General features: G+C 37.3%; 1 long non-coding RNA gene across 1 annotated transcript; it reads right to left on the bottom strand.

Moving 5' to 3' along the window:
- Positions 1-610: 610 nt before the first annotated feature.
- Positions 611-13,345, bottom strand: LOC125328831. Its single transcript, XR_007204893.1, has 4 exons — positions 13,282-13,345; positions 10,155-10,305; positions 3,065-5,910; positions 611-2,962 (listed from the first exon to the last, which is right to left on the bottom strand). It is a non-coding gene; the product is annotated as an uncharacterized LOC125328831 (long non-coding RNA).
- Positions 13,346-14,307: the final 962 nt, after the last annotated feature.

Genomic DNA, 14,307 nt, shown 5'->3' with positions numbered 1-14,307 from the left:
AGTGAGCCCTGTTAGTACGTCTTCAGGTCTGTTTCAGGGCTTGTGAGATAGATTATGTGTAGAAAGGCTTGTGAATTGAATATGAACCAGTTGTCACATGAATAACGATATCAGACTTCAGCTTTTGTAAACAAAACCATATCAGTGGATTCTGCTTTGATTTTATTGTAATTGGTTTTAAAAAAACTCTGCAACTGCTTAGCATCTGGTGGCAGAACTGAAATATATTGATGTTAATAATGAAGTAAACCACTCACTGCCAGATCCAGACGAACCATACTGCATCTCACTCCAGTGGAGTCACTCTAGGAACAAGGTGCTATTTAAACATAATAGGAGTCTAAGCATCTTGTCCGAAGTATTTAAAACTTGTATTCATAGGTGACAGTCCCCAGAAAATCTCAGGTATAAAAGATTTGTGTAGTAAAACCCAAGTTTATGCATAAATAAATTTTGTTCTGGCAGATGTGAAGAAGAAAAAATGTCCCTCTATGGAAAATTTTTTTTTCAAATCCAAATTACATGCTACATTAAAACAACCCTTGAACCCCCATCTGAAAAAAGCTAGTTAATAAAATTGCACACCACTTCCTGATAGTTGCTTTGATTTGTTTGCACTTTATTTTTTATAGTGTCTTTCTTAATAATGTGAAGAACTAATCAACTCTCCCTAATTCAAGAAATACCTCTATTCCTCAGACTTCTGCTTCCTTTGGAAGCTTCAACAATTACCAATGAGTACCAATTAACTGCAGAAGAAATAACAGAACAAACTACATCCTGATGAGTAAAAGGGTCATTCCTATTCATCTTGATAATTTCCAGTGCTATGCAAATAGCAACAAACATTATCACGATTCATATGGAAGAAGTTATCAGCTGAACGCTACTCCAGAGAAATTCTTCCTAAATATAAGTAACATGATTAAAGGTTATGAACCACAGAAATATGAAGAAATTTAGTTTCTGATTCTGTAGTGAACACTTCCTCTAGAATATTGCAAGTACACATATGCATCAATACAAATACCTGATGTGATCAGACGAGTCTAGCAATGTAGAGATAAGCCTTTATTCATTATCTTATTTCCTTATGGCACTGCTGGCTTCAGTCCAGCTGAGGTTACAGATGTGGGCATTTTTCAGCACATCTACAGCTCCATTGTAGCTCTTTGAGGGTAAATTACAACTTGTAGTTATTTTTCCTCTTGTACTGTAAATAGTATTCTAGTAATGTGAAAGCAAATGATTTGTACACAAGGTTTGTGTGTTTCTTGTTTTAGTGCACCATACTATTAAATATCAGCACAGAAGGCTCTTTCTTTCACTTTCCACCTCTGCAATTGATGCCTGTGTGATTTTGAATGAGCCTTGATGGGGGACACAATATGAAGTAGTTAGCACATTGTAAATTGAAGTTCCAGCTGTATTTTACAGCAAAATCCTTGTATAGATAGGACTCCAGTGGCTCTTTGAAGAGGTAGTAACACTCAACATCTGTGATTTGAAAATCTACTAAAAATACAGAATGAGACAATGTGACCACCCAACAGAATGCCCTGCCTGTTGGTCAGAGATCAGGGTTCATGATCTGAATGCCAGTGTCAAATGAGACTGAGATGTTGACCAACTGCACAGTAATTTTAATCTTTGAACCATAATAATTTCCTAACATTAATACATATGCTAGGCCTCCTTGAAAGCATCTCTTCCCCTGACTTCTTTTAGCTGTTTAATGTGCTCAGTGATAGAGTGGTCATGTAAATAATATTCTAGAGATACTAGTATATGCAAATATTGTCATATAAAACATCAGCATTTTCAGAGACAGAATCTGGTACACTTAGACCTCATCTGATTAGGAAATGTATGTTGTATGTTGCGAATCATTGCTTGCATCTGCAGTTCAGATTCTCCTTATGCCTTAACATAATCTGGTAGCAACATTCTATCTTCAAGCAATCTGGAAGTATTTTAGGAAGATCCCAGCATAAAATGTGGTTGTCAAATGGTAGGATTTTCATCAGTTTGCTGTCAATAAGGTCTGTGTTTTCTGCTGTCAAAATGCCAGAGTAACAGGGCTGACCATATAACATGTCAGAATACTAGGCAAGTTGAACTAAACAGAGGGCTAAAGGGAGAGTTTCAAATACAACAGAAGGTCGGGCAAGGTTTTGATATCCACGACCCTTTTGTCTCCAGACTTTTCAGAATAAAAATGTGGTAAGACATTATTAGTCAATGGGACAAAAATGCTGGGTGTGATTATCTTGTAAAATTGGCTAATGTAACATGAGGTGAGGGGGCCAAAATTGGAAAACTACACTCTCTTCTGAGTAGCAAAGTGGTAGCAAATGTTTGAAGATTGTGCATGGTAGTCACAACAATTTGTCAATAGGTTGGGGCAGGTCTTGACATTGACAGCAAGTGTTATCAGACAGACAGGGAAAGTCAGAGACCTACTAAGAGAAACTATGAGATAGACAAGATATGGACTGTATTCTATTGAGAAACTAAACTTGAATTACAGGAGAAGTTACAATAGCAAAGCATTCATCTGCAACTGCCAGTTATGAGTGTTACTGCTGAATCATGTTTCAAGTTATGCTCAAGGTCAGAAAAGTCGTAAGAATTAATACCCAGACTATTTACAAGCTCAAGTGTCAGGGAGATCATCAATGTATATATTTAAAAGAGCTGACACTATTTCATAGCTTAGAAGTAGTTCTTTGAGTTTAAGGTTTGCTGAGTACCATTCATGAAGACTTCTGAGCAGTAGTTGAAAAAACAAGCTAGATTTAACTCGATTGCCATTTCACTGGAGAACCAGTGAGCTGTGCCAAGCTGGTAGGTAGAAGTCAGCTGCAGGACAGTATCAAATTTTACCTTTTTCCTTAGTTTTCACTGTGGGCTATCAAGAGAAGATCGTACATGCCCCAATCATAGTGAAAATCCTCAATCTCTGCAATGAGAAAGATGAATATTGTCAGCAAGATCCATTGAAGGATGAGATATCCTCATGCTTTGTAGCATGCAGTGAGCAATATGACAGCATGGTAATTACCTCTCTGGCATAGATGCCACCTGGTTTTTGCAGGCTGGTCTGAGTGTACGGATCAAGATATTTGAGGAATTGCCCTGCAGAAGTATCAGTTTTTGAGCTCTTGCATGCCTTCTCAAATCTACTAATCAAGATACATTATTGAATATTAATGTATGCAGCATTAACATATGAACTAATTACATGGATCTTAAACAGTGATTTAGAGGAGACACCAGTAATCCCAGCTTTATCTGTGGCCTCTTGGCGACCATCCACTCAGAGCCCTCCACAGGGCTTGTAGAGCATTTCTGGTTACCAATGTCCCACCAGGAAAACCTTAATGTGTTAGTTTTATTAAAATAAATATCAGGAATATGGACAGAGAGAGAGTTGAAAATAAACAAAATACCAGGGCCAGCATTCATTTAAATTATATATACTTTTCCCCAAATGAAAGAGGTAGCACTCACCACCTATTTAAGACACTTACTAACTGCATAAGCAATAGGGCTAGTTTAACTTTGACCGTGAATTTCCTTTGGAAACTGGATGCTGATACGTTTTAAGTTCCTTTGTTCCCCTCTGAATGGCCCTGTAGAGGGAGTGCTTCCAATTTAAAGAGGTGATCGGTTCTTTCAGTTTATTCTAATTTATTTTATAAACAGAGAATAAAGTGAAGATTAGACTGATCTGGGATTGTACCAAGTAAGAGGATACTATTTGCATGCAAAAGGAGTTTTATATTCTGAGCTATTGTCTTCAGTCCACTTGTTCATCAAGAATACAGTCCTGACAGACTGAGGGAAAAGAGACACTCCTGAATAGTTCCTTGAAAGAGGGTAAAAAAAAGTAGAAGGGGATTATACTTGTAACTATTTCACATATATGACCACGTTTTAGGGATTTTTCAGCCCATGCTCAGGTACTTCTGAGTGGTCCAACAAAGGCAACTAAAACTTGCAAGTCTGTTGTCAGTCAGTTTGAATTCACTCTTCAGGGATCTTCACTTTCATGAGAAAATATTGATGAGTCAAAAACCAGACAAAACTTGCCAACTACTGGACTAAAATTTTCAATGTACAGCTAGGTCAGTCAATCAAAACCTTCTGTTTAGAGAAAAATGGTTTCATAGGGACTCTGGAGCGTAGATGGGATGTTAATATTAATCCATGATGGCTGTCTGAACTTTTTAGAAAATAAATCTAACCTGATTAACCTAAGATCTACCACTCATGACACCATGAAACACCTTATCAAATAGTTTTATATGAGGAATACAGGCAAATATCTGCTGTAGTTCTGCACAGCTTTTTCCACTTTAAGGGCAGATTTCAAGGCTCTTCTTCCAGCTGTTTGTAATATCTCTGTACCTTCTCTAAATAACTACTTACCAGCTCAAAACAGAGAGTTTTCTTGATGATTTTGTGGGCTTCTCAAGGTACAGCAACAGACATAAGGGCTTTGGCACTGCTCTTTGTCTTCAAAGCCTTGTTTATCTCTTCTGATTGAGAAGGATAGATAAACCACACGTATAGCTCTGCTGTGGGAGTTGTTACAAAGCCACCCATTTCCTCTATGCCATGTGGTAAATCATTTTTGTAAAGTGCTAGTCAAAATTTCAGAAACTGATCAGTGGTTACTTTTTTATAGTAATAACTCACCTTTGATCTAATGAAAACAGCATTATTTTCAGACCTATTTGGTTCTCACCTTTACTCTCTACAGAATAATTATTTCTTGCTCAAAGTCCCATGGGACTGAGTTAAAAAAAAAAAAAAGAAAGAAGCAGCAATCTCAAGTTGGACTGAGAGAAGCCTATATACTTTTTGATAGTGCTAAACTGCTTCTGTAAGATTTAATTGGGAATGTCTCTCTGACAATGTGGTACAAAGCTTTTCCCTAAATTGCTGACCTGATCCCACTGGACCGCCTCCTGTTTATTGAGGGAGGAACGGTGCCTGATCCTTCTAAACCATCTTTTGCATGTCCTATACATTTACTTTTACTTTAAAGGAAAAAAAGCTCATGTTGCCAGAAGATTTATGTCTCAAAAAGAAAGTGTTAGTCTCCCTCTTTCTACATGCTGAGTTATTCTGAAAAAGAAAAAATTGCAGGATCTTTGATGCAGAGTAAGAGATTGTACTTGGCTTAATTTCATTATTAGGTATAAAGTCCATTTCGTATTCAGAAATGGTGCAGAGGAAGCTAACTGCAAATAGGTAGAAATGAGAGGTGGGGAGAAAATAAGTTGTTTTTAAGAGAACATGAACATTCTCAGATAAAACATTTAATGGCTTAAAAATATTGTTTTGAACAAGACTTTAGCTTATAAAATCCTCTTGTGAGAGGCAGGTGAACTGAAAACCTTCTCCAATAGATCAAAACTAGCACTGCATTATTCAGACATAAATTTCCTTACGAGTTTTCATTTTACACAAATAGTCTGGATGTTTCCAGATTTGCAGTAGAGCCCAGTTCTAGAAAAGAGGTTAAGATGCAGTGATATTGCTACAAGCTATAGGACAGGCTGTGAGTAATGTGCAGCTGAATTTAGAATATCATCAGTTGGAATTCCGCCTCAATTTTCTGCTAAATATTGCCAGTCCAGGGATGAAAATTAGACAGGACTGGTGGAACAGTTAGGCTTTCGAATACCACTTTACTACCAGGAATTGTAAGAGGAAGAAGGGAGAACACAGGCAAAACAAGTGTATTCGTGCTGTGGATACTCTGGCCCGCTAGCAGCAGCTGCTGAAACTGGTCCTTGTTTTCTCTGTCTGGAACGAAGAGCAAAGATCAAAGTTTAATCGAAGTGAGCTCCTTTTCCATTTGCTCTTCCACCTGCTCCCTCTGCTGGTAAAGGCGACCTAAAGAAAGGAAAATGAGAGTTTAAAAGGAAGACAAAATGGTGGGCTTACCCTTTGCATTTTGACAGCGAACTGAGAATTGAATTTTAGTAACCCATCTTTTAAAATACTTCATGTCATCTTGTTTTCGTTGTCTTTGCAGGCAGGGGTTGTCTGTTGTAGTTATACTGGAATTCTTTCAACCTTTTCATAAAACAAAACATCCTGTTGTCCTTTTTAGGTTTAAAAGTTTCCAGAACAAAAATAGTGTAAAGCAGTTTCTGACTTCAGTGATAGTTTTCATGTGTTGAATTTTGTCCTCTTTTCCATCATGTTCTTAAAGCACATAATGGAAAATTACCACCACTTGTTTTTATATATCATAACTAAATCTTCCAGGTTTTTTTAAGGATGAAGTTCTCTCAATTTTAAAACTTAAAACCAAATCAAGGTATTTGGTGCATAGGAACAGTGACTGTCCTCTTTTCTAAAGGCAAATTTTCACAATACAGCTGTCACAAAATGTATCAGTCTTGTTCGCCCCTTTCTCTCCAACACCCTCTTTACTGCATGTCTCATTCCCTCCTTTGCTCTTGCTCTGGCATTCCTCCAGATGGAGACTGAGCCAATTCATCTCTCTAACCAATCAAGAATTTTGTTTTGGGTTTTGCTAGCTTCATTTTATCCCATTTTAATGAGGTGGATGAGCTGAGCACAAGGTCAGAAAACAGCCAGATTCAGCTCCTGCGATGGGGCAGCAGTGTCATGCAATGAACCGATAGATCTGCTCTAGAAACATTGTGCAACTTTCATGCCAAATTCTGGTGGAAAGAGACAGTAAATATTGCTGGTGGCTAAAACTCTTTCAAGACTCTTCATGTGAGCCACTGCTCCTTTAATAGGCTTGGATGAAAGGTAAAACCCTTGAAATATTTGCCAGTTGCTAGTTGCCAGTGGCATTAGCTAATGAGAAACCTGACAAAAGGCAAAAAGATCTCTTGCCCTCCCTCACTACCTCCTTCTCCTAGAGTATGTCAGGCTACATGTCAGGCTATATGTTAAAGGTTCACTACTGTTGTTACAGTGCTCTCCCTAATCACCAGCTAACACCACAGCGCTTTTTTTTATGCATTCCCTCTGAAAGATCACAATTCTCAAGCTGTTTCTCCCTGATCTTCCCCCAGTTTCATTCTGTCTCAATTGTACTCTTTCTGGTGCTGTTTCTGAAGTCTGTGATGCTTCTTTTCACAAGCAGGTTCTATTTTCAGCCTCCCTTGTTCTCAATGACCAACCATGCATGCTCACTTTATTTAACACTTTTTTGCCTCAGTGACATCTTCAGATATTTTGTCAAAGTCATTTTTGTCATGAAGTAATAAGAGAGGGTCAGACGCTCCTCGTTCAGCTATCTTGATCACAAGGGTCTGAATAACAGCCTCTCTTTTTTGTGCTGGATTGGACAAATAAGGAACATCCTTAGTACTCTTAATGGGAAAGGCTAGTGCTGCAGAAAAGCATTTGATGGGTGAAAGACGAATAGCATACGATTCAGCTGTAAGGATTTGTATGGATTTTAGGACACAGAGAAGGCAGGCCTTGAGCTCTGCAGTTACTGTCTGCTTTCTGTCAATTTCTATTCACTTTCTGAGAATCATGTTAATCTTCAACACAATAACTAGGTGGGCATGGAGGATACTGGAGAGTCTTATATACAGCAAAGAACAGAGCATAGGGAGACTGCTTTTAAAATTTACTTTCTGCAGACATTATATCACCTTAATGTTCTTAGACAGCAAACATAAAAAGACACGAGAACAATCAAAGTTAATTCTCTTTCACATTTAAAAAAAATGACTCATGGAAAATATTTTCTGTGTGGAATAGAAAGCTGTCTCTGGAAAAACAATTTTGTACTGTGAGGAGCCTTGTACAGGATGTGCCTTATTATGGATAAAACTGTCATCCTACATGTTGCCACCTGTGTTAGACACATCCATAATTTTGCGATAATTGGCACCAACCATTTTGAACCATCCTCTAAATTTACATTCGTTTTCTACCTCTTTTGTTTATGAATAAATGTCCATATTCTTACATGGAACCAGAACAGACTAGTAAGGCAAAGAGTTACTCTATCACCTAATTTTGGCTATTTTCAACAGTTTTGGGTGTTTTTTTAGGATTCCCAATTGACTATATATCTTCATTTCATCAGCAACAGCGGATGTTAATTGTATTGGGTTTCTTTACCCTAAATCTTCTTCTGTCTTTAGACTTCCTGTGTGAATGTCTTACAGTGTATATGCTACCTCTCTCTCCATTAATTCAGTAAAAATGGGATTTCTTTTTTGGTTTTACCTGTGCAGTTTCCCCATATTCTGTCGCTATGTGTTTGTAATTTCCACCTTCTTGTTGTTCCAGCTGCATTTTTGCTGTACACACCATAGAGCAACTCCTAATTGGTAGATGTTTTCTGATGTTGAATTCATGGTGATCAGGAAAATGAAAGGATGAACTTACCAAAATTATCACCATCTGAGAAGTGATTAAACAGGAAACTCCCCTGCATTTTGATTGACAGGAAATGAGTGGGTGTCAGCCTAGTGAGTTCTTCCATATGAATCAAGGTATAATGGGTCTTTTTTCAGGTGCCTTAAAGGAGGACTCAGATTCATCCTTTAGGTCTTCTCTGTCAGCAATTTAGAGGAAAGTAAGCTCACTCTTATGCATTCCTAGCCATTCAGTAGAAGATGACTTAAGCGTGAAGCAAATTGATGAAAAAAGAGGAAGGAATTTTTTGTGGTCTGTAATACTTCTGCTGCCCAGCTGCAGTCTCTGCTGATCAACTGCCCTTTCCTCTAATTGTCTGATGCAATAGCCTCTTGTCCTAAATTTCTTTTGTAGCTCATCTCTTTCAAACCTACAGTCTATAGCTGACCTATTTCTCCTTTTTCAATCTCAGGTGGAGAATATTTTCTTTCAGTAATATTTTTTTTGAGGTCTTAAATAATGCAACAAATTTTTCCTACATCTGAGATTTACCTTTATAGTAATTTTTTCCCTCTCACAATGCAGGACCTGATTTATTAATTTGGTTGCTTTGTGAATTATCTTAACAGCTAATCTTTAAGGATTTCCCTGACAAACTGTCTCTGTCATTTAAAACAAAACATGCCTTCTTAAATACCACAGCAATCTAAAGAAGTCCCCATGGAGGACATTTGTGTAGGATAGATCCCCTTATCTTATTCTTGAATGACTGTCATCAGCATGGATGAATGCAAGATATAACCATACAAACTTAGGCGTGAAGAGAGAATCCATGAACAATCCAAAGATTGCTGGAAATGAATACATAATTAGTAAGTGGTTAGCTGTTCAGGTCAGTCTATCCTGACCTGAGTATCATATGTCATGATTTATGGACTTTTCCTTTTATACATCATCACTGGATTTAATGGCTCCGTTTCTTTATCTTTCAAGAACCTTCTTTAAACACAGCAATTATTTTTATGAGTTACACAGAGAAGAGATAGTAAATGAAATAAAACATGAAATAAAGCACATGTTGACTATGTTATCAATATCAAATTGATCTACACATTTAGATTGACACAAAGAAAATACTTGTCACTAAAATTCAGATTGTAAAGCTGGATATAATTTCTTTTCATATTTCCATCATTAGCAATGAATACAGGAACCTAACTGCAGCTTCCACAGTCCAGTCAAACGAGAAGAACACATATTTGGTTTTATTTAGCATTCTATATGTTTAAATGCTACAGCTTTAAAATGAGGTGCTCCTATCTACTGTTTTTCAGCCACATTTAACTAGATGTAATTTTTGAAAAAGAGTATTTTTTCTGTTGTGTATAAAAAGCATGCACATTGTGAAATCACTCTCCCTCTGAAAGTCAGATGGAGACAACCTAAATAGTGGGATAAGTGACAGAAGTTCCAACATCAGCAGTTAGCAGAAGACCTGGACAGTGCATTATAAGCAGTGCATTTACAATGGAATTGTGATCGGGATGAGACACATGTTGGCAGGAGTGATTCCCAGTTAACAACAACCCTACAGTATAAAAAGAAGAAAAAAAAAAAAAGGTTTACCATGGCCCACTTTGGCTTCGTACCTGGAGAAATATCCAAAACATGCTAGTCCAATTCTGTTGTCACATGGTAGGAATAGGTGTGCTCTTATGAAAATGGCCTACATGCAGGTAGGCCCCAGTAGACAGTGATTTATGTCTGAGTTTTACCTGAATGTGAGCTGGATATTTTAGTAAAAGCAGTCAACTCATGTCTTTGAAGGCAAGATTTCCCAGGCTGTACAGAGAAGAACTGGTTCTACTGGTTCCAGGTGGCTGGTGCTCTCAGCTCCACCACACCCATTCCAGGCTCTCCGCACCTCTGAAACATACAAACAGAGATGTTATCTGCTAAAATATTTTCAAAACCACTGGATTTTGGTCCTTTGAGTCACTGTTTTTTATTACTGGGAAAGTCAGATTATTTGGACAGTTATTGCTATGTGCAGAAATGTTCACAATCTCAAAATGACCTCATCTTTTTTTAGTGCAGTGATTGCTTTCTCTGAAAATATGGATACATTTTTAAAGCATAATATTCATCTCAAATTTTAAAATTCAGCCTTGAATCACTGAGCAGAAGCAGTGCACTAAAGGATTTGGTCACAGCCTGCCAAATTTTGTTACACAAAGTACAAATTCACTTAAACACATTTTGATACAAGCTGCTCTCTTGATCAGTCTTGGTGATTCATTGTATGGACTTCTACTGCTCATCAACTGCAGATGTAATCCAAGAAAGAGTCGATATGATAGGTTATAAACTGATTTAAAAATATTTACTATAAAAGGCAAATCATCATCAAGTGGTTACTGATAAAATCTGCACATTTCTGAAGTTGTGGGGGAGTGCTGAATTATAATAAAGAGAGAACATCAAGAGAGTGACATGAATTATTTGGTAACCATCTTCAAGCAAACAAAATGTGTTTCAGTACAGACATCTTAAAGGATATAGGCCACCCTTACAGAAGGTGGGACTGTAGTATGGAAAGTAATGACTGAAAAGATTATGTGTTGGAAGCAATACTAAACTGAAAAAAATCTCAGTAGTATGATGCAGTGGCTAATGGAGTTAGCACTGGTGTAATCATTGATACACTGTCTACCAAAATGCTGTCTATCCAAAATATGCTCTTGAGAAAAATGTTAAATAGTCACTTTGGAAGAGATGCAGATGATTAAAGAAAGAGAAGCATGACTTACAGTGAGAGAAGGAGAAAAAGCTCACTGATGCAGAGGTACATGAAAGATTTGATTGCTGTCTGTGAAAAACATATTCTAGAAGGCACCTCTTATACCTGATAAGCAAAATGTAAGATGATCTGATGTTGAAAGTCACAGCTAGAAACAAAATGAAAATGTCTTGGGATACGAAAAATCAGTACCAGAATGTCTAAGCAAGAATTGTAAGACATGTGTCACTGGAAATTTTCAAAGCAAGTATGCTCTTGGATCTGAAGTAATAATTAATTATGAGACTTATAGCCTTTTGTTGCACAGGGAATCAGTAGTGCAATACTGTGTCTTACAGTGTTCCCTCCTGTATTTGAAATCTGTGAAGTTATGTTTGTAGATGGATCTACTCACAGTATGATAAACATTTTGCATAGTGTGATAAATACATCACCAAATATTCATTGAAATAAAAAGTGAGAGGTCTCTAGCCACTTTTCTGCCCTCACCATTAATTCTCTTTGAACTTGAGAATATTGAAAAGTGCTTTGAAAACATGTTTATAAAATTATGACAATACATCTTAAATTACTCATCAATCACTGTCAACATTACTGAAATGAAGATAATTCATACACAGAAAGATTCTCAAATATTTGTCTTCTAATGAAATACTACCCCATAAAAGCATCTTACATAATGCACCAGTGACATTAACCTATGTTTACCCAAAACTTAAAAAGATTAAGCAGTAGCCTAGATGGCAAGGTTATGGTCACAGTATGAGAACCCAAACAACATAAATTCAGCCAGTTAAGCTTGTCATAAAGACCACAGAGATGATGGAAAAGACTATAGAGTAAAAAAAATCTGTGGCATGGTCTGATTAATATTTTTGACACAGTGTTCTGTTGAAAAATGAGGCTTTGCTGAAATGAAGTTCTTTGCGAAATCTTTTATATTTGTTATGAACCTGGCATATAGGTGGGCAGCTCTTGCAAAGGTGAAGATTTGGCAACCTTGGAAGCCTGGATCACATTGTATTATCCCTATAAAAGAAGCCAAAAATTTGATAAAAGATGACTCTTCTCAGCTGAATACAAATTCACTCCTTATCGACAGAATAAATGTATTCATGTCAATATAGTCTCTATCTCCCTTCATTTTTACATTCTACAGAAATGGGAGAAGAGGAATCACATGAATAACTCTGAGTCTTTTAGTTTGAATGCAACGTTGTATAAAGTGTTAGAAAATATTTAAAAGAAAAAATAATTAAAGCCTTGAAGGCAAGTGCAAAGTGGGATAATCCTAGCTTTATCAAATAAAGATGGTATCAGACTGTAATTTTTTGGGGTAAGATAATTGACCTTTTACACAGGGACAGTGTGATAGCCTGAATTTTCATGTTAAAGCAGCACTTGTTGTAGTGCCAAGGCAAATTATTACTGAAGTGGAAATTATGAGGATTGCCACGAGAGCTGATTAGGTCGATAAGGTGCTGACTAGCATGAGACTTCGATGTATGAAAAGAGAAGTTCTCAAGACAAAGACGTTGATCTGTTGACACTTCCTCACAGAACAGTCTTGAGATTTGTTCTACACTCCTTAATAATTTTTGGCTTAAGGACAAGAGGCAGAAATGGTAGGGGTTGAGCAGCACAAAGTCATGCACACATGGGCTTTTAACCCAGCCAGAACTTTGCAGCGGGTGTGCCTGAACATCCTTCTTATAATGAACTCTCCAAAGTAGAAGAAAAAGAGATTTTCATTCTCAAAAGACCAGGTTTAATTTGCACGTACACTAGAACAGTTCGTGTTTTACACAAAGACAGTTCAGTGGCTAGGTGAGCTGGCACAGAAGTAAGAAAGAATTTATAAACAACTTGCCTCCTGCCCACAGAAACTTTGTTGTCTGGATCCTTTCTTCTAGTTGTGATTTCAGTCCACTGAGCAGCTTTCTGGGTTGCCAGACCTCTGTGTGGTCCTCTCTTGGAGCATAAGAAAAAGGAATAGAACTCTAGCCTTGGCTCTGCTTCCTGCTCCTTAGAAAGCAGTCTCTCCACCCCTCTGCTGCTCTGTAGGACTTTTTTTGCCTTTTCTTCTACCCACCACACCCTACCTTCATGGAAATGTCTCTCCTCCAGGTATTTGCTTGAAGCTAAGAGCAGTCTCCTCCTCTCCACAAGGCCCATGTGACTCAGTTCTTTCTTTCTTAAAGGAATATAACAGAGCAGCACACACTGCTTAAAAGTACCATCCATCACAGGGAATAAGGTGGAAGAAAAAGGTCTCGGTGTATTGGTTATTGGAGGGCAGCTGTTGACCGTTTTGAAGCATCTTTGAAAGGCAGTATTAGGACACCTTGACTCATGTATTTCTAGTAGAGATAGAAATGCAGGAGTTGCATTGTATGAAGCACCAAGAAGACCATTTTTGCAGTATTGCATGCAAGTTTTCATGTGTTCAAGAAGAGATTAAAATGGAATAGTTGCAGAGGAAGCAAGACCAAAAGACTACTAAAAGATTGTAGAACATAATAAGAAAGGAGAAAAGCTGAATAATAACATTGTCATAAAATCAAAGAACTTCAGGCCAAAAATGAGGAAAAAAGTCCTAACATGTTGCTAGGGCATAACATGAAGTGACCTTGCAAACAATAGCAAATCATGTTTTAAAAACATGTTTTTTCACCAAGAGGGTGAAAGGCCAATCATGTTTTAAAAACTGAACTTTATAAACATCAATTTATAAAGACTGTATGATGGGAAGAGTAAATTTCTGGGTATGAGTACCCAATGTATTTGTACCTCCAAAAAAATCACCGATTTGAGAGAGTCTGTCTCACTGTTTGTCTACTCAATCCCTAGACAGTAAAAAAATCACCTTTTGGCTTTCCCTGGTTGCCTGTAGAGATCAGAAAGTTGTGTATTGTTCTCATGTACTCAGCAATAAACCACACAGATTTAGAGTGAAAGAGGAACATTTCATTTAGGAGAGATTGGCAGGGACCATTAACTTGGGTTTCTTGCCATTCTCTTTTGTGTGGGCCATTCCCTGCATTCCAAGACACTCTAGAAATTTTGTTTAGGAACTACTCTGCTATTGCAGGATCATAGCACAGTGATGAATATGCTGATTTTTTTTC

Source organism: Corvus hawaiiensis, chromosome 1 (assembly GCF_020740725.1).
Source record: "Corvus hawaiiensis isolate bCorHaw1 chromosome 1, bCorHaw1.pri.cur, whole genome shotgun sequence".
Taxonomy (NCBI): Eukaryota; Metazoa; Chordata; class Aves; order Passeriformes; family Corvidae; genus Corvus; species Corvus hawaiiensis.
The sequence above is the reverse complement of the archived record's forward strand: the minus strand, read 5'-3'. Positions and strand labels throughout refer to the sequence as shown.